General features: G+C 40.3%; 1 protein-coding gene across 6 annotated transcripts in view; it reads left to right on the top strand.

Moving 5' to 3' along the window:
* PPP1R13B (protein phosphatase 1 regulatory subunit 13B) overlaps positions 1-20,810 on the top strand; it is an 84,013-nt gene that overhangs the window by 10,381 nt on the left and 52,822 nt on the right. The window lies entirely within an intron of this gene.

The following is a 20,810-nucleotide window of genomic DNA, read 5'->3' as shown; positions in this document are numbered from 1 at the left end:
AAAAGGGTCTCCGAGCAGTCAAAATAGTTGTCAAAGAATCATGCATTGAAGCTAACTTGGAGGTGATCCTCCTCAGCCGTCACTTATCCTTGATTCTTAGGTGTTGCACAGTTCTAATTTACCTGGCTTCTAAATCTTTAGAAGCTGCATCCAAGGTTGCTGGAGGGGTGTAGCTGTGGGCAGACAGGCTGCTGGAAACCATAGAAAGAAACAGCTTTAAGAAAACCTGAGGTTGTGGTCTGAGGGTGGGCATCCTGACCTCAGTCAACACCAAAGATAGCACAATGACAGATTACAGACTACACACAGGGTGGTGGTTAAAGGTCCTCATGATGACTGAGTCATCAAGAAAAGACTAAATAATATCAGTAATGTAGACAGCAGCTGGACACATTTTAGATGAGCTCTGTCCAGTAGGAACATAATGTGAGCCACAAATGCAATTTTAAGTTTTCTGGTAGCGTCATTAAGGGTGCTTAACAACCACAGAAATAGTGTAATTAATAATTAAAGGATTTAGGATTCTAATTTAAATTAGGAAAAATTTGAAAGGATGATTTTATCAACATTTAACTACTAGTACTGTTACAATTAAACTACTCTCTCAGAAATACTTTATCAGCCCTAGTATGTCTGGGAAGACTACCTAGTTCTGTTTTCCTTCAGTATATATATTTTTTTTTTTTTTTAACAAATCATTTTTTATTGTTTCTGTACTCCGTTTTTTGTTTTTGTTTTTTTTTTTTTAATTAATTTATTTATTTATTTATTTTTGCTGTGTTGGGTCTTCGTTTCTGTGCGAGGGCTTTCTCTCATTGTGGCAAGCGGGGGCCTCTCTTCATCGCGGTGCGCGGGCCTCTCACTGTCGCGGCCTCTCTTGCTGTGGAGCACAGGCTCCAGACGCGCAGGCTCAGTAAGTGTGGCTCACGGGCCCAGTTGCTCCGTGGCATGTGGGATCTTCCCAGACCAGGGCTCGAACCCGTGTCCCCTGCATTGGCAGGCAGATTCTCAACCGCTGCGCCACCAGGGAAGCCCCCTTCAGTATATTTTAACACTAAATTATCTTGAGAGTTTCACCTTCTACTCTCACTTGTAAATAGAGTAGAAAAGAATAGCAAAAGTAAAACCAAAATATAAAAAGAACACTGTGGAAGACATTTAAGAGGAGCTCCTTTATCACCTTCTAGAGTGAAGCATGGCTGGAAACATAACCAAATTAGGGTATGGTCATTTAAATGTCAAGTTTTTGGCACAGGAGAAAGCAGTGCCTAATGGGGTTTATTTAATCATGGCTGTTTTCATCTGTCATTGATTGGTGGTCTGTGGAACAGTTAAGCAGACTCTCTACTTAGAACATAATCTCCATATACAAAAATAAACTCAAAATGGATTAAAGACCTAAATGTAAGACCAGATACTATAAAACTCTTAGAGGAAAACATAGGCAGAACACCCTCTGACATAAGTCGCAGAAAAATCTTTTTTGGTCCACCTCCTAGAGTAATGAAAATAAAAACAGAAATAAACAAATGGGGCTTAATTAAACTTAGAAGCTTTTGCACAGTAAAGGAAACCATCAGCACAATGAAAAGAAAACCCACATAATGGGAGAAAATATTTGCAAACGAAGCGACTGACAAGGGATTAATCTCCAAAATATACAAACAGCTCATGTTTAATATCAAAAAACAACCCAGGGCTTCCCTGGTGGCGCAGTGGTTGAGAATCTGCCTGCCAATGCAGGGGACACGGGTTTGGAGCCCTGGTCTGGGAAGATCCCACATGCCGCGGAGCAACTGGGCCCGTGAGCCACAACTACTGAGCCTGCGTGTCTGGAGCCTGTGCTCCGCAACAACAGAGGCCGCGATAGTGAGAGGCCCGTGCACCACGATGAAGAGTGGCCCCCGCTCGCCGCAACTAGAGAAAGCCCTCGCACAGAAACGAAGACCCAACACAGCCAAAAATAAAAATAAATAAATAAATAAATTTAAAGTGCTTAAAAAAAAACAAAAAAACAAAAAGCAACCCAATCAAAAAATGGGCAGGGCCTTCCCTGGTGGCGCAGTGGTCCATCTAAATGTCCATCGACAGAGGAATGGATAAAGAAGATGTGGTACATATATACAATGGAGTATTTACTCAGCCATAAAAAAAGAATGAAATAATGCCATTTGCAGCAACATGGATGGACCTAGAGATTGTAATAGTGGGTGAAGTAAGACAGAGAAAGACAAATATCATATGATAGCGCTTATATGTGGAATTTAAAGAAATGGTACAGGACTTCCCTGGTGGCGCAGTGGTCAAGAAGCTGCCTGCCAATGCAGGGGACATGGGTTCGGGCCCTGGTCTGGGAAGATCCCACATGCCGCGGAGCAACTAAGCCCGTGCCCCACGACTACTGAGCCTGTGTGCCGCAACTACTGAAGCACACGCGCCTAGAGCTCTGCAACAAGAGAAGCCACCGCAAAGAGAAGCACGCACACCGCAACGAAGAGTAAGTATCCCCTGCTCGCCACAGCTAGAGAAAGCCCACGCGTGGCATTGAAGACCCAACACAACCAAAAAATAAATAAATAAATTTGTAATTTAAAAAAAAGAAACACATTTTAAAAAAAAAGAAATATGGTACAAATGAACCTGTTTACAAAACAGCAGTTGAGTCGCAGATGTAGAAAACAAACTTGTGGTTACTAGGGGGGAAAGGAAGGAGGAGGGATAAATTGGGAGATTGGGATTGACATATACACACTACTATATATAGAACAGTTAATTAATAAGAACCTACTGAATAGCATGGGGAACTCTATTCAATACTCTGTAATGACCTATATGGGAATAGAATCTAAAAAAAGTGGATATATGTTTATGTATAACTGACTCACTTTGCTGTACAGCAGAAACTAACACAACATTGTAAATCAACTATACTCCAATAAAAAATGAATAAAAATAAAAATTAAAAAAAAAAAAAGAACATAACCTGCTTACCCCCTGGCTCCCACACGCATTCTCCACTCCCGTTCAAGGCTAACTCCTTTAGTCTCAGCCTACATGTTGCTTCCTTTGGGAAGTCTTCCCTGGTGCTGGCATCTGGATCAGGCTGTCCTTCTGTGGGGTCTCATGGCACTCTGCAGTTTCCCACTGTAGTTTCCTGGTATCTCTTCTCTGTCTTAGCTCAAGGTTCAGTGACTGAGGCGATGTTGACAGTCTGTGTCCCGAGCCTGGCCCAGGGCCATGTTGGGCTCAGTAAAATTTTCCTAAGTGAATGAATGAGTGATCCTGTAAGTGTGTCCAGTTTATGTTATATACATTGTAATACTTTGCTTTACATTATGGGTTTTGGTTTTTTGTGTCTATTATACTGCAGTGTCTTGTCATAAAACAAACCCAGGAGTCTAATTTTAATCTTCTTATATGGTTATTTGCCTCTAGAATCGAACAAATCCTCAAATATCATTGTTAACAGAGAATACCTCATGGTCCAATTGGTTTCTGGTGGGAGTCCTTTAGAAGAGTTGCTGATAATCAGATACTAAGGCTCATATGGGGTAACTGGGAGGGAAAATGGGATATTTTTATAGAAGCACTAGCAGCTGCTTATGCTTTTTTTTTTTTTTTCTGATGTGGACCATTTTTAAAGTCTTTATTGAATTTGTTACAATATTGCTTCTGTTTTATGTTTTGTTTTGTTGTTTTTTGTTTGTTTTTTGGCCCTGAGGCATGTGGGATCTTAGCTCCCCAACCAGAGATCGACCTCACCCCCTGCATCAGAAGGCAAAGTCTTAACCACTGGACCATTAGGGAAGTCCCCTGCTTATACTTTTGATAGTCAAGTCAAAGTAGCTAAGTTCCATGACTAAATTTAGTGGAAAATTATCTTTTGTGTTTGTTTTGCCAGTTTTTTTTGTTACGCAAAACTGTTATTAAAATCTCTTAATCTGAACCTTTATGGTTAATCATACAATAGAAGAGCCCATTTCTATCAGTTGATGAGGTTTTGGCTAGTATTCAGAGAAGTCTGGTGCTAGAGGTTACCAAGGTCAAAATTCTGCACCACCATGGAGTCAGGCAGGACAGGACTATAAACTTAGGGTTAGTAGTCTTTTGGAGGCTCAAATAGACATTTAGATTTTTGCGAAATTTCACTGCCTTCGTATCTTGCCATCCCCCTCCCCAAGTAGTACCTAGCAAAATCTACTTTAAGTGCCTTACACTTTGGTTTTGAAATTTTTAATTTCTTGTGGGTTGAAGCCTTATTAGTTTGTCATAGAACCATGGATTACGATCTCTATTACTACAGAGTGAGGAGGGGTACAGGATGAATAACTGCTAAGATCGTTTCTAGTGCTAACTTTTTATGATGTTGTATTAGAGCTGAATAGAGGGGTCTCCATGCGAAAGCCCTCTGTTAGGGAAGCTCCTGGAGAAGCAGGTGGGTCTGAGCTGGCATTGCAGGTGAATTCTGAGATGGCGAGAGGCCAAGTGACCCAGACCGAGAGTGGCGTTAGAGCTATACTTACTTTCAACAGATATGTTTGTGCCTCCATATGCCAGGGCACTGTGAAAGATATGAATGGCATAGGAGGGAAGGTAAACGAGGTACAAAAAAAGTGACATTCATCAGATATTTACACAACAAATATTTATTAACTCTTATTATATGCCAACACAATGCTAGGCATTGGAGACTTAAAGACACTAATTCCTTGTCTTCAAGGGGTTTGTAGTCTAGTTGACAGAAACATTCAAAACAAGTACCTTGTGGGACCGAGTGTTTGAGAACACAGACTTTGGAATCAGGTAGGTCTGGGTCCAGCCTTGGCCCTGCCACTTACTCTGTGACCTTAAACAAGTCACATACCTGTTGGAGCTTATCTCCTCATCTGAAAGTAACACTGTCTCTCAATAAATAATGGTGTGGCCATAGGGAGAAATATAGTCTAAAAAAAAGGAGTAGAACTGTGTGAATTCTTGTGGAAAAATGCCCCAAATGTAGTGTTGGCTGAAAAACCCATTTTCTACTTAATGTGATTTCACTGTAAAAAAGAAGAAAAGAGTTTTGTGGTGGAGAGAAAGGTCTAAAAGGATATATACCAGCTGTTTAAAAGTGTGAGTCGTTAGGGGGACTGTCTGTTTTTTATTACATCTGTTGTTAGACTCTAAAAAAAAATTACGTGGGTGTTAATTTGCCACCTAAAAAATAATAAGGATAATAGAAAAAAAAGCAAAAACCCCAAAGAAAAACAAAAACCTCTTCCCAGGATTTCTGGCAGGATTGAACAATATTATGCCTGGAGAATGCTCAGCGTGAGGTCTAGCACATAGTGTCAATCAGTAAACAGGTGCTGTTACTTTTATTGCTGTTCACAACACCTGAGGAGGAAGATGGGTGCTGGACTGCAGAACCCTTGAATGTTGAAGTTAGGTTCTGTGGTTTGAATTTCCAAGGTCAGTTGATTCCTTGGATGTAGGATCTTGGTTGTCCTGTGGGGGCGGTCCTTGGTTGTCCCACGGGGCCCAGATCTGGTGACTAGGGTCGTCGTGGTCCGTGAGCTTTTTGTGGCCTTGGCTGAAAGAGAGAGACCCACAGCTGGGTGAGGTGTGCCAAGCCTACATGCCAAGCCCATCCCCTCCCCTCATTCTCTTTTGAGGATAGAAACACTGTCTGCCTCATCTTGAAGGGAGGGAGAGAGGTGGCCTGCCAAGCTGTGATATCTGTCCTAAAAGAGACCTGGGACTCTCATGGGCCTTGTGGCTTTTGGAGTCATCCTGGGTTTAGATTCGGACCTTGAGTGACGTATCAAGACTCTCTTGACCCTGCTTCTTCATCTGTAAAATGGGGATAATGCTCCTACCTCTTTCACTTGCATGTCATAAATGGTTCTTTTCCTTGTTTCTGTTGGAGTAAGGGTGGAAAAGAATTTTTTTGAGGTAGGATTTATGAGTCATTTTATAAGGCTTACTTTTTTTAAAATATAAATTTATTTATTTATTTATTGCTGCATTGAGGTGGCTTCTCTTGTTGCGGAGCACGGGCTCTAGCCGCACGGGCTTCAGTAGTTGTGGCACTCAGGCTCAGTAGTTGTGGTGCGCAGGCTTACTAGCTCCACGGCATCCCGGACCAGGGCTCAAACCCATGTCCCCTGCATTGGCGGGTGGATTCTTAACCACTGCGCCACCAGGGAAGTCAGGGCTTACTTTTCATCTGCCGGTGAAAAAAAAAAAAAAAAAAGATCTATTCTGTAGTTTTCACTTTCTCTTTAGTCCTGATTTTTAAAATATTTGTTGCTTTGTGGTACTCTTCTCTTGGGAGTGTTTTGTTGCAGATGAAACAATGTAGTTTTCCTTAGGTGTGATTTATACTGGGTGCCCATACATCCAGGTGTGCAAGAGAACATCTTGGTTTTTGCCTGTTGTCCTGGCATTCTGTTTTGTTAGCTTTTTTTTCGCCACTCAAAGGGGCCATGTTTGGTTCTTAATTATATGGTCACCTAGTTATATCCCAATTGAATGCCTTTTAAACAAATAGTGTCACTTAGCTTACATTTTTCAGGATCCCATTGATAGTCATGGAGTCATTTTCAAAATTTATTATAGGTCTGTTTTCTCATCAGCTACCCTTTATAATTTGCACTTGATAATGTGTTCCTGTGTCAATTTTGTTTCATGGTTCTCTTTTGTAATTTAATTTCAATTCATTTCTATAATTTTTAAAGTTCTGAGGTTTTTCTAACTTTTGCAGTGCCTAAAGTTGATGCCAGGTATTTAAATAAACAAGAAAGGGAGGAAATTAGATTTGAGAGAATATTGTATGTCAGCCTTCTTGCTGGACATTTCACAGACCTTCTCATTCAATATTAAGTAAACAGTGTAACTAAATAAACTGCTGAAAGGGAGGCAGCCTGCTGGGCTGAGAATTGAGAGACCTGATTTCAGTCTTGGTTTTGTTACTAATAAGATTTATTAACCTTGACAAATTATTTCCTTCTCTGGGCTTCTGCTTCCTCATCGGTAAAATGGGGAAAGAGTGGTGGTTAGGTAAGGCTCCTTTCTGGCTCTAAGATTTGGTGACTGATCTTTATGATAGCTTAAATTGGAAACTCGCAGCGTATCCCTTTTAATTGCATTGAATGCTTTTATGAATGGATTAAGAAGCAAGTGGTTATTTACTCTAAAGTAACTCAAATTACCAAAAAAGTTTTTTATTTTTTCTTTTTCCCCAAACAACTTTACTGACTATTGAGAAAAAATTGAGGCACCTGTGTGCTGTCCTCTCAAATTTGCAGCTTAAAATGTGTGCTTTTTGTAGGACTGGTATGACTGTTACCTCAGGGAACACAACATTTTATTTTTGTGTTAAAATATGGATCCTTTTGAGATCGCTCTGAGTGCTGAGCCAACAATAATACGTTAACTGTTTTTGTGACCAGAGGTGGAAGAAAACTATTTCGTGGCAGTGTAGGGAGATGATAAGACCAAAGGAAAGGTGATCTGTCAACCTGAGCCCCATTTCCTCTCTTCTTCTGGATGGAGACAGTTGGGGCTTTCAACTTGGTACAGAGCTGGGACTTCCATGTGTTTGCGGAACAGAGTTGCTGAGGCCCTTGACCCTGTGGGGTGGAGGGAAAGGGAGGTAGGTCTCTGTAACAGGATAATCCTGCTTCTCACGTCTTGTGAAATGCTGGCCCTGAAGCGGGTTTTCTTGCTGACCTTTTCTGCCTACTTCCCTCCCACTTTTGCTTTTGGTTTTGTTTTGCTTTTATGCTCTCTGTGCCTGTTTGCAGGTAGAGGGCTAGTCAGGGCCTGGGAGGCAGTGTGGTACAGGCTTTCGGGAGCCAGGCAGACTTGTGTGTTCACCTCTGAACTCAGCTACCCAGGAACTGCTGTGCCTTGGATGAGTGCTGAACCTTTTTTATACCTCAGGTTTCTCATTTGTAAAATGATAGTAACTTTAGTAGTTGAGTTGATTTTGGTTGCAAGTACTTTCTAAAATCTTAGAAAAGGGACTTCCCTGGCGGTCCAGTGGTTAAGACTCTGCGCTTCCAGTGCAGGGGGTGTGGGTTCGATCCCTGGTCAGGGAACTAAGATCCCACGTGCCATGAGGTGTTGCCAAAAAATTAAAAAAAAAAATCTTAGAGAAGAGGGGGTTTATTGGAAGGATGCTGGAGGGAGAGCTGAGCAACGGAATCTTCAGGTGGTGCAGGACCTGGGATGAGTCTGGGCACCTTGGCATCAAGGGTGGTGGGCCCCCTGTCTACGGCACAGCCTCTTTCTCTGGTAGTCAGCATCCACTCCATCAGCAGATCCATCAGAGCTACCTTCACAGTCTAGCCAGCTTCTATTCTGCACTACCTCCGGGATTCTCTCTCTGTCCTGGATTCCTGGGTTCGCCTTCTAAGGGCCTTCCTGTTTCTGTGCTTCTTCACCCTCAGTCTGTTCTCAACAAAGCAGCCGAGTGAGGCTGTAAATCATGATGGTAAAACTTGCCACTTCTTAGCTGAACTCTAAGGACTTCCAAGCTCCCTCTGAGCAGAAGCCTAATTAGTAGTTTACCTCTCATCACCTACTCTTCTCCCCTTGATTTCTCTGCTGCAGCCAACCTGACTCCTTGTTGATTCTGAGTCGTAGGAGGCATTCCTTCTGCCTCAGGGCCTTTGCACTTGTTCCCTCTGTCTGAATGCCCTTCTGTCAGGCTGTCTGCAGGCTCATTCTCTCACCTCCTTCCCGGAGGCCTTTTCTAACCAGCTTACTTAAAATTAAAATTGCCTTGTTCCCAATCTCCTTTGCCTGCTTTGCTTTTCTCCGTAGTATACATCACCACCCACCATACGATACATGTTCTACCTACTTATTTTGTCTCTTTCCTCAAACTATAATGAAAACTCCACAAGGGCAGGAACCCTGTCTGCTTTGTCAGTGCTGAATCTCCAGCGCCTGGCACACAGTAGGCACTCAGTGGATACCTGTGGGACGAAGAACATTTTTCATCATCTATCTTCCTTAGTTTGAGTCAGCAATGCAAGAGGGATGGGCATGTAAAATAAGCCTGACCCCTGAAAACTTTACAAGTGTGAGTCCCAGAGAAGAGGGGAGAGAATTGTCATCTGAAAGCCATCCCAGTTGGGGTCTCTGAGGTTGCCATGAGGACTAAATTGGTGTATGATTGCCTAGTAGGGGCTAAGAAAATGTTCATTCTTTTCTCTTTCTGAAAACACATAACTTCCTGACAATATTAATACTCAGAAATTCAGTCAGATCTCCATAATAGAGCTTTTTGTTTGGAAAGGTAAAAATTTGGATATGTGATAATAAGAAAACTTATATGCAGCCTCATGTTGTAATGAGTGATGGAATACATAATTCTCTCTTCAAAAGGAATGGTTTTGAAATTTTGCAAATTGTACACAGGTTTTTATAAAGGTTCTTCTGGTATCTGAGCAGATCCAAATCTCAGGACCCAGGTCAGGTCAAGAAAGAGGTGAAGACATGGAGTGGGAAGGCATCAGTTTTCAGTTTAGTCTTTGTTAGTAGGAATTTTTTCCCAGAGGCAGTCTAGGCTGTGTAGTACATTCATCTTTGGATTTTATAATGAGTCTCTACTAATTTACTCTTTTGTATTCATACTTACAATGTTTTGCTTTTCAAAGGAATGTGTACATTATATATTTGAAGTGAGTTCTTCCATTATAAAAAAATAGTTTACGTTTCTGTCTGATAACTTTTGAATAGAGATTGTTTCTTGCAGTTTCATAGGGATGAAGAACTTGAATAGTTGTGTTGTTTTTTTGTTTTTTTTTTGTTTTTTAAAGGTGTTCACTGCTTTGTTCCTGAGCTATTCAAGTAGAAACTTAAGCTTTGGAGTCAGACACTCTTGGGTCAGACACTCTGGCACTTCTTAGTCACGTGACCTTGGGCAGCCCTTCAGTCTGTATGCAGTGACACGATCATCCTAGCACCTAGCTCCGTAGACCTGTTGGGAGAGTTCAGAGATATAATATGGGTAAACAGAAGGCCTGTCTTCGAACATAGTAAGCACTGAAATAATAGCTATTTTTATTATTAATAAATTGTAAAAGTCCTTTGAAGTTAAGTATCTTGTTATAAACTTCACTCTAATTTTAAGCACCTAAGATATGTCAGAACTAGCATAATTTGAAAAAAAAAATTGTAGTTCTGTATGTGTCCTACTTCCAACAAGCAATTTTCCTAAGCGTAACATACGGACAAGGCATTTATTATGAAAACTTATTTTAAAACCTTGAGGTTTCTCTTTTTAAAGTTGATGATGAAACTTAGGCAAGTCTTTTTTTTTAATAGTGGGTTTTATATGGAGATTAGTAAATTAATGTTTAGTTTTCCTTTTCATAGTGATTTCTAGATCCTGGTTACAGTTGTTATTGAACAGTGCTAACACCAAACTTTTTCTTCCATGGAACTCACCTAATTAGGTGAAACTTTATCCACCATATCACTCTGCTGTAACAACAGTGGTCTGTCTTGTTTCATTAGGACATCTTATCATGGTTCATGTCATTAGTGCCTGAATTTAGATTCCATGAGGCCTAAGGGACATCTGTTGAAGTATTTTTCCTTTGTAAATGGCATAGATAATCTCCAGGCACTGGGACTTTTGTTTTCTACACTTGAGTTTTGCTTAGTTTTCTAAAGATGAGAAATATTTTGAGAATGGTAACTCAGAGCATTATAGGCAAATTCAAAGTAGCATCATGGTTTTTAAGAGCTGTCTCAAACCTGAAAGACAAAACGGACGGAGTCATTTGTAAAAAGATAGGAGGGCTTTTGGACTTACTTTTCCTTGAAAAATTGTATTCTGATTTTGTACAGATGATAGTATTTGCTATGGTGTCTATACACATGATTATATTAAAGTGTTCTTCAGAGACATTACTAATTATCCTTGTTTTGAGTTTTGTTTTCTGCTGGCAAAAGGATTAGTACTCAATTTTTGGTATTAGCAGACATGAAAAAACAGGATTTGTACAGTTATAAATCTTTATTACTAGAGAAAAGAAAAATATATAAAAGGAAATGATATAATATTTATTTATTTATTTATTTATTTATTTATTTATTTATGGTTGCATTGGGTCTTTGTTGATGCACACGGGCTTTCTCTAGTTGCGGCGAGCGGGGGCCACTCTTCGTTGTGGTGCGCCAGCTTCTCATTGCGGTGGCTTCTCTTGTTGTGGAGCACGGGCTCTAGGCATGCGGGCTTCGGTAGTTGTGGCGCGTGAGCTCAGTAGTTGTGGCTTGCGGGCTCTAGAGCACAAGCCCAGTGGTTGTGGCTCACGGGCTTAGTTGCTCCGCGGCATGTGGGATCTTCCCGGACCAGGGCTCGAACCTGTGTCCCCTGCATTGGCAGGCGGATTCTTATCCACTGCGCCACCAGGGAAGTCCCATAATATTTATTTAAAGTTGTTTCCATTGGGAAAAATATTTTACTGATTGTATAGGTTGAATAATTGGTATAGCTAGATATTTTTTAAATACAGCTTTATTGATATGTATTTCACGTAACATTCACTCCTTTGAAGTATGCAGTTTAGTGGTTTTAACATATTCACAGACTTGTGTAACTGTCACCACTATCTAATTTCAGGACCCATTAGCAGTCCCTTCCTATTCCTCCTTCCCCTCATTCCCTGGCAACCACTAATCTACTTCCTGTCTCTATGGATTTGCCTATTCTGGGCATCTCATGTAAATGGAATTACACAACGTGTGACCTTTTGTATCTGGCTTCTTTCACTTGGCAATGTTTCTAAGGCTGATCCATGTTTGTAGCATTCACGTCATTCCTTTTTATGATCAAGTAATATTCCATTGTATAGATAGATATACGACATTTGTTTATCCATTCATCAGTTTGGGCTGTTTCCACTTTTTGGCTGTTATGAGTAATGGTGCTATAAACTTTTTTGTTCAAGCTTTTGTGTAGACATATGTTTTTAATTCTCTTGGGTATATACCTAGGAGTAGATAGATGTTTTTAAAAAATACATACAGGAATATATTTTCTTGAATTTTACAAAGAAATATGTAGAAAGAGGAAGACTTATTCTGAAAATTGTTAGTACACCTAATTTAAAATTTTGTAAGGTCAAGAAAATTTAATTAGAACATCTGTTAGTGAGGTCATCTTTATAGTTGAATAATTAGAAAAAAATGCATGATTCTTTGTTCTGGTTCCCTTGTATGATTAACTTTGCATTTTAGAGAGTTTCAGCTGTAGACACTAGATAAAATTTGATTAATTGAGAAGTTATTTAATAAAGGGAAGTATATTGTAAGTATGAAGGTATTTATTAAAATTCTGCTGTTTTTCTTTTTTTCTTTTGAAGTGGTTTAGAGTAGTGGTTCAGACCATGGCTTTGGAGTCAGTCAGACCAGGGTTAAATCCAATCCTACTCTGGCACTTATTAGCTCAGTGACCTTGGACAAGTTATTTAACCTGTCCAAGCCTCCTTTCCCTAATCTGTAAAATGAAGGTTGGTATTTATCTCACAAAGTTGGTGTGTGAATTGAGAATGTGTGAAGTGTGTGTCACAGTGCCTAGTAATAAAAACTGATAAATGTTGATGGGAGTGCTTTTCCCCCAGTGTAGTGATTTTTCATTTAATCCTGGGGGGTTTCGTGAGGCCCTGAGAGCAGTTTCTTCCAAACTTCTTGGACCATGACCCACACCAAGAAACACCTTTTACAACGTGACCCAGTCTTACACACAATCCTGTATCTCTCTATATGGATATATGTAGTCAGAATTTCAGGAGACAGCACTTAACCTTTACCATGTGTAGTGTATTGTTTTATTTTTTATTTTAAATTAATGGACTCTGTTTTTTAGAGCAGTTTTAGGTTTACAGAAAGATTGAACCCCAACAGTTTTCCCTATTATTAACATCTTGCTTTAATGGGATACCTTTGTTATAGTCAATGAACTAATGTTCATACATTATTATTAACTAAAGTGCATAGTTTACATGAGGGTTCACTCTTTCTGATGTACAGTTCTGTGAGTTTTGACAAATGTGGAGTGTCATTTATCTACCAATATGGTATCATACAGAGTACTTTCACTGCCCTAAAAAATTCTTTTCCTTCCTCTTACTCATCCTTCCTTCCACCCTCAACTCCTGGCAACCACTGATCATTTTACTGTCTCCACAGTTTTTTCTTTTCCAGAATGTCATATAGTTGGAATCATACAGTATGTAGCCTTTTCAGACTGGTTTCTTTCACTTAGCCATGTGCATTTATGTTTCCTCCATGTCTTTTTGTGACTTGATAGCTCATTTCTTTTTATCACTGCATGATATTCCATTTTCTGGATGCACCACAGTTTATTTATCCATTCACCTACCGAAGGATGTCTTGGTGACTTCCAAGTTTTGGCAGTTATGAATAAAAAGCTACTATAAACATTTGTGTGTAGGTTTTTGTGTAGATATAAATTTTCAATTCATTTGGGTAAATACCAAGAATCTTAATTGCTGGATCTCATGGTAAGAATATGTTTAGTTTTGTAAGAAACTGCCAGACTGTCTTCCAAAGTGGATGTACCATTTCACATTTCCACCAGCAGGTTCCTATTGCTCCACATCTTTGTCAGCATTTGGAATTGTCAGTGTTCTGGATTTTGGACATTTTATTAGGTGTGTAGTGGTTTCTCATTGTTGTTTTAATTTGCAATTCCCTAATGACCTCTGATGAACATCTCTTCACATGCTTATTTGCCATTTGTGTATCTTCTTTGATGAGGTGTCTGGATCTTTTGTTCATTTTTTGATTGAGTTCTTTGTTTTCTTATTGAGTTTTAAGAGTTCTGTGTATATTTAGGATACAGATTCTTTATCAGACATGTGTTTTATGAATATTTTCTCCCAGGCTGGTCTTTCTGTTCTCTTTTTAAAAATAAATAAATAAATTAATTAATTAATTAATGTATTTATGGCTGCACGGGCTTTCTCTAGTTGCGGTGAGCAGGGGCTACTCTTCGTTGCGGTGCACGGGCTTCTCGTTGCAGTGGCTTCTCTTGTTGCGGAACACGGGCTCTAGGTATGAGGCCTTCAGTAGTTGTGGCTCGCGGGCTCTAGAGCGCCAGCTCAGTAGTGTGGCGCACGGGCTTAGTCGCTCCACAGCATGTGGGATCTTCCCGGACCAGAGATCAAACCTGTGTCCCCTGCATAGGCAGGCAAATTCTTAACCACTGAGCCACCAGGGAAGTCCCTTTTCATTCTCTTAATACTGGTTTTTTTTTTTTAATGTGTGTTTTTTGGTTTTTTAAAATTTTTATTTTATATTAGAGTATAGTTGATTTACAGTGTTGTGTTAGAATACTATTTTATGTTGTTCTTCTCCATTAAAAAATAAAACTGGCCCTGAGGGCACTAATTGATTATACAGCACATTAGTAGGTCACAACCTGTGGTTTGAAAATCAGTTCTGCTTCCGTAACGTTCACATGGACAATGTCAGTAAAGCAACCATCATTCTGAGCAGTAATTCTCAACATTGATGAACAAGGGTGTCAGAGTTGATACTGCCCTGTTCCTATTTTAAAGGATTCTTTAAGTTTTAGTGAATAGATTAAATTTGGTCAGCTGCATCACCTCCACACATGGTATGGAGTAATGGCATATCTAGACATTACAAGAAGCTTCATGAGTTTTGTATTTCTACAAGGTTTTAGACAGGTTCCCTCAAAATGCATATGCTTTTAAATACTGGAGGGATTAAGTAAGTAAGGTGAAGGGAAGCTAAGATGTATATTTTGTATTCCCAGGAATAGTGTGTGACCAGATTTCACCAATTCAAGCTGGTAAGAGGAAATTTTTATATGATGGAATATATACTTTTTTTTTTTTTTTTTTTAATTTATTTATTTATTTATTTTTGGCTGTGTTGGGTCTTCGTTTCTGTGCGAGGGCTTTCTCCAGTTGCGGCGAGCAGGGGCCACTCTTCATCGCGGTGCGCAGGCCTCTCACTGTTGCGGCCTCTCCCGTTGCGAAGCACAGGCTGCAGACGCGCAGGCTCAGTAGTTGTGGCGCACGGGCTTAGTTGCTCCGCAGCATGTGGGATCTTCCCAGACCAGGGCTCGAACCCATGTCCCTTGCATTGGCAGGCGGATTCTTAACCACTGCGCCACCAGGGAAGCCCATATACTTTTAAAATATTAAATTATTAAAGCAAAGGAACTTCCCTGGTGGTGCAGTGGTTAAGAATCCGCCTGCCAATGCAGGGGACACGGGTTCGACCCCGGTCCAGGAAGATCCCACGTGCCATGGAGCAACTCAGCCCGTGCGCCACAACTACTAAGCCTGCTCTCTAGAGCCCGCGAGCCACAACTACTGAGCCCTCGTGCCACAACTACTGAAGCCCATGCGCCTAGAACCCATGCACTGCAACGAGAAGCCACCACAATGAGAAGCCCGCGCACCACAACGAAGAGTAGCCCCTGCTCACCACAGCTAGAGAAAGCCCGCGTGCAGCAATGATGACCCAACACAGCCAAAAATAAATAAATAAAATAAATAAATAAAATAAAAAAGGCAAAAACAGTGACTTGAACTAATTGATATGGTTATTGAGGATCTAATTTAATGGTCATTTAACTGTATTAGTCTCTTATGAGTAGATGCTACTTAAATATTTAAATGTGTCTGTCCTCTCAAGAGTGTTAAATATTTACTTCTTGCTTATTTAGAAAAAAATTCTTCATTGATCTTGAAAGGCTAGTTCTAGTTCTTTGCCAAAATAATACGAATTCCAATTACAGAAATTGAATGTAATATGATCTTACCAAACTATTCGTTCATTTTCTTTGGAGTTAATTCATTTCCCCAAAATTTGCAGGAGTGGGGGTGGGACTCCCCCCCACCCCCAATACCCTGCAGTGCCACCTTGTGGAAAGAGGGAAAACTTTAACAAGGGATTTCTGTGATGTCTAGTTTTGAGTAAAATCTGCCAAATATCATATGCATGTGTACAGGCTTCTGACTTTTACACTAACATTTAAAAAAATTTTTTTAATTTATTTTTTGGCTGCCTTGGGTCTCATTGCTGAATGCAGGCTTTCTCTAGTTGGGGCGAGCGGGGGCTACTCTTCGTTGCGGTGCACAGGCTTCTCATCGCAGTGGCTTCTCTTGTTGTGGAGCACAGTCTCTAGGCGCGTGGGCTTCAGTAGTTGTGACACGCGGGCTCCGTAGCTGTGGCTCGCAGGCTCTAGAGAGCAGGCTCAGTAGTTGTGGCGCATGGGCTTAGTTGCCCCGCAGCATGTGGGATCTTGCTCGGACACAGGGCTCAAACCCATGTCCCCTGCATTGGCAGGCGGATTCTTAACCACTGCGCCACCAGGGAAGTCCCAAACACTAACATTTTTAAAAGATTTTTATCCTTCTTCTCTCTGATGTGGAGTAACTCAGTGATTAGGGGGGGAATATATTGGTCTTTTTTTTTTTCCTATGGAGACCTTGAAGATAAGAAGGCAGACACCTACCCTTTGTGACTCAACCTATTTTAAAAAGAAATTTTTTATATACTTGGGGGAGTTTATTGAGTGCCTACTATGTGCCAGGCTTTACTCCAGGCACTAGTGATAGAGCAGTGAACTAACTAAAATCCCTGCTCTCAGGGAGCTTATGTTCTAGTGGGAGGAGACAGAGGATAAACAAATAAATAAATATACAGCACAGATCAGGTGGTGATGAAAACGAAGAAGAAAAAAAGCAGAGTGAGATAGAGGAGTGCTGTTTTAGATAGGTTGGTTAGGTGAGCAAATGTTTTAAAGGCTCTACTATGTAAATGACTTACATTAGTGGTAGATTCCCAGTGATTTTCTTTATGTAGCTCAAATGTTCTTGAGAGTGAGGAGAAGTTGACCTCTTAATCTGATATGGTTATGCAGTTAGCTGCCTGCTAGGCTGCCTCCATCTTTTATTTACTGAGCACACTTATATTTTACTCAGGCACTGAGTTAGAGAACACAGGTCCTGCCCTCAGTGGCCTTATGGCCATTCTGGGTTTTTTTTTAACAACTTCTAAAAAAATAAAAATATGTGCAGCTTGAGACACACTTAGATGATTTCAAGAGCAGGTGATGGGTCACAACTCACTCCTGTGAGTCACAAACACTGTTCCAGTAGAGGATGTAATCATGAAAACCATTGATAATTTAGTGTAAGAATGTTATGCCAGAAATAGCCACAGTCTGTTATAGGAGAGCAAAAGAGGAGGCCCTGACTCACACTGGGTCAGGATGGGTAGACAATGGCGTCAGGAAATACTTCCAAGAGGAGGTGGACATTTGCAGATGGTGGAGAAGGACGGACAGGCGGGCAGGGTCTGATAGCGTGACTTGTCTGGGCAGAGGGAACAGTTTGAAGAAAGGCATAGAAGGCATCTTATCATCACGTGCTATGCTGGTTACAGCACATAGTATAAATCTTTGTGTGTTTTTCTAACTGTAGTTAACCAAATATTTTATTTTCAACATATTAATCTTTTAGGAAGAATAAACATTAACTTTTTTTTTCTTTGTTTTCTTTGCCTTCTTAGCCTTCTTAATCCTTAACCCTGTTGGGTTTCATCTCTATACATACTATTAAGAAAGAAAAAATAACACTACCCATTAGATTGTGACATGCTATCAGTTGTAAGATATATTGTGATTTCAAAGATATTAAAAAAAAGTGCATCTAGGATTAATACTTATGATATTTGTGTTGGAGATTCTTCAGTTTCTTTTAATCTAAGAAATACTTGCTAGAATAATGGTAGCAGTCCCATGCCTTTTCAGCTCCAATTGTAGGGGTTGCTCTAGGGAAGTATGTACCATCCAGGTCAATGCCAGCTTAATTTATCTCGAGAGCTTTTAAATCTGTCATGATTATAATGAAATTAGCTTTGATTGAGTAGTAGAGATTAGGGGAAATGGATTTTGCTAAGATTAGAAAAGATAGGGTTTACTAAAGACTATAAAATAGAATTAAAAACTGAAATAATGTGTAGTGACTTTTGGCTAATTTATCTGGGAGTTCTTAGCTTTCAAAAATAAATGTTCAGACTCACAACTCTGCCATTCTGCCCCTCCTCCCCTTCCCCCATCATGTTGAACTTATTCACGAGCTGAAAAGTCTTGGTAATTCAAAAGTGTCCCCGAAGAGTGTCACGCCATGGTTCATTCTGACAGCAGGTTCCTAAAGAATTCTGCTTTCCGAGCAGAGAAGCACAAGCCACGCCTTTACGGGTGCCACTGTGTGCCCATGGTGGGTGATGAGCATGCGAGACTGGCTCTGGCCAGAGGCCCGGCTTCCAGAAGCAGATGGTTGTGTACACCTTCAGTAGCTCACAGTGTGGAGAACAAATCATGGATCCTGTAGTAGACACAAGGGGTACAGGATGAGGAATGAAAAGGCTGAAGAGCTGCGGAAAACAGGACCCACTCCTGGTTATTAGTGAAATGTAGTTACAGCAGTTAAAGAGAAGATAATTTTAAAAAATATTCTCACTGATTTGAAATTTTGATTTATAAACTGTGGTTTGGGAAAACATATTATTAGATCTTAAAAAGCATAGGCTATGAGGGGACTTCCCTGGTGGTCCAATGGCTAAGACTCTGTGCTCCCAATGCAGGGGGCCCGGATTTGATCCCTGGTCAGGGAACTAGATCCCACATGCCACAATGCAGATCCCGCGTGCTGTAACTAAGACCTGGCGCAGCCAAACAAACAAACAAATAAATAAATAAATAAATTTAAAGCATAGGCTGTGAAATCACATGGGAAAATATTTACCATTAGAAGTATAAGATAAATATGAGTAAACAAGAATAAAAATATATTCCAAGGGCTTCCCTGGTGGTGCAGTGGTTGAGAATCTGCCTGCCAATGCAGGGGACACGGGTTCGAGCCCTGGTCCGGGAAGATCCCACATGCCACGGAGCAACTAAGCCCGTGGGCCACAGCTACTGAGCCTGTGCTCTAGAGCCCACAAGCCACAACTACTGAAGCCCGCGTGCCTAGAGCCCGTGCTCCGCAACAAGAGAAGCCACCGCAATGAGAAGCCCGCGCACCGCAACAGAGTAACCCCTGCTCGCTGCAACTAGAGAAAGTCTGTGTGCAGCAACAAAGGCCCAATGCAGCCAAAAATAAATAAATAAATAAATAAATTTATTTAAAAAAAAAATTACACTTGTTCTGATGAAACTGGTATAGCATTAAGGCCCTTCAGTTCTGGACTTGTTTGCACTGGATCCAGGAATTACCTATTTTATTCAAAATTCTATAGATTCCAGGCCATTTATGTTAATATTTAAAAGACCCCCAACTTTTAAAGATAAATTTCCTCTGTGGGTTAGTGAGCAGAAATAACTGTTTTATTTCTTATAAAAGAGAAATGTGTTTATAACATCCTAGAAGAACTGAAGGAAAAGTGCTTGTTTGTTGAACAGACTGGATGTATCTTAGATCATGAGTAGTGTTTCCTCAGTTCTGTGGTATGGTGAAGGTTTTATATTTTGTCTGTCATTCGTGGAGTCAACCAGATTTCACAGTGCCTCCCATACATCAGATACTGATCAGGCAACGGGAACAAAAGATTCAAAAGTGAATTGCTTGGAGGCACGTAGAGCCTAGTGTGATGTAATAAAGATGTGTGTGAAGAGCTACTGGATCACAAAGGAAGGAACATGTAGCCTCCCTGGTGAGAGGAGGTGGTGAAGGGAGGTTTTGCAAAGGTGGACGCACATGAGCTGAGTTTTGAAGGGTGAGTAGGAGTTTACAGGCAAACAGGAAGGGCACTGGGGCAGAGGGACAGCGGCCTGGAGAACTTGGACTTGAGGGAGCAAGGTTCATGGTGGGAGGGCACTAGGACTGGAAGGCTAGGAAGGTTGTGGGGAATCTTTTACCCGTGATAGGAGTTTGCAGTTTATCCTGTGGTCTAGGCTTTCTCGGAGGGCATTCTGTGGAAATCCAAGCCCCATAAGGGTCTCTGGGGGAGAAAAGTTAGAGATTCACATGAACATTACAATGTTAGACTCCTGAGTGCTCAGTAAAGAAACCAGTTTCCTGTTTATAAACCCGAAGAAATGTTTTGGGAAGGATTGCTATTAGGCAGTGCAGGGTTCCTGAATATTTTAAGCAAGGGAATGACTTCAACTGATTTAGGAAATTAACTGACGACAGTGAAGGGGTAGGTTGGAGTAAGGGGAGATTGGTGGCAAGAGAACAGTTCATAACTATTACTAGTTTTGGTAATAAAATCTGGCTGTCAGTATAGAGATGTTTAATCTCAAAATTTAGGAATTTAGGGCACTTCTAAGAAAAAAAATATTTTAACAATGAACTAAAATACTTAGTTGACAGCCAAGATTTTGAGAGGAGAATTTTGGGACAAATGCAAATTTTGTTTTTGACTTTGATCAAAGATTAAACAAATACTTTATAATACTGTCTGATCAAAGAAAATCTTGGGTTTAAATTTTACTTTAGGGGTAATGTTTTTTAAAAATCCCTTATGATACAATCTCTTGAGTTCTTAGATCAAAGTGGTAGGGTTTTTAAAAGATTTTTTTAAAATAATGCTGGACAATTTTTATTTTTTAATTTTTTGAATACATTATAATGTATCTTCATTTAAGGACCATTTTCATTTCTTTTACTGTGATATATTATTTCTTCAGTCAATTTTTAAAAATAAATTGGATTTTTGGTCTTTCTGGTACCAGTTTTTAGGAGCCCTTTATATATTGAGGAGATTGGCTTTTTATATGTAATATGAGTTGCAAATAT

This window comes from Balaenoptera musculus, chromosome 2 (genome assembly GCF_009873245.2).
Source record: "Balaenoptera musculus isolate JJ_BM4_2016_0621 chromosome 2, mBalMus1.pri.v3, whole genome shotgun sequence".
In the NCBI taxonomy this organism is placed as follows: Eukaryota; Metazoa; Chordata; class Mammalia; order Artiodactyla; family Balaenopteridae; genus Balaenoptera; species Balaenoptera musculus.
This window is presented reverse-complemented; position numbering and strand designations above follow the sequence as displayed.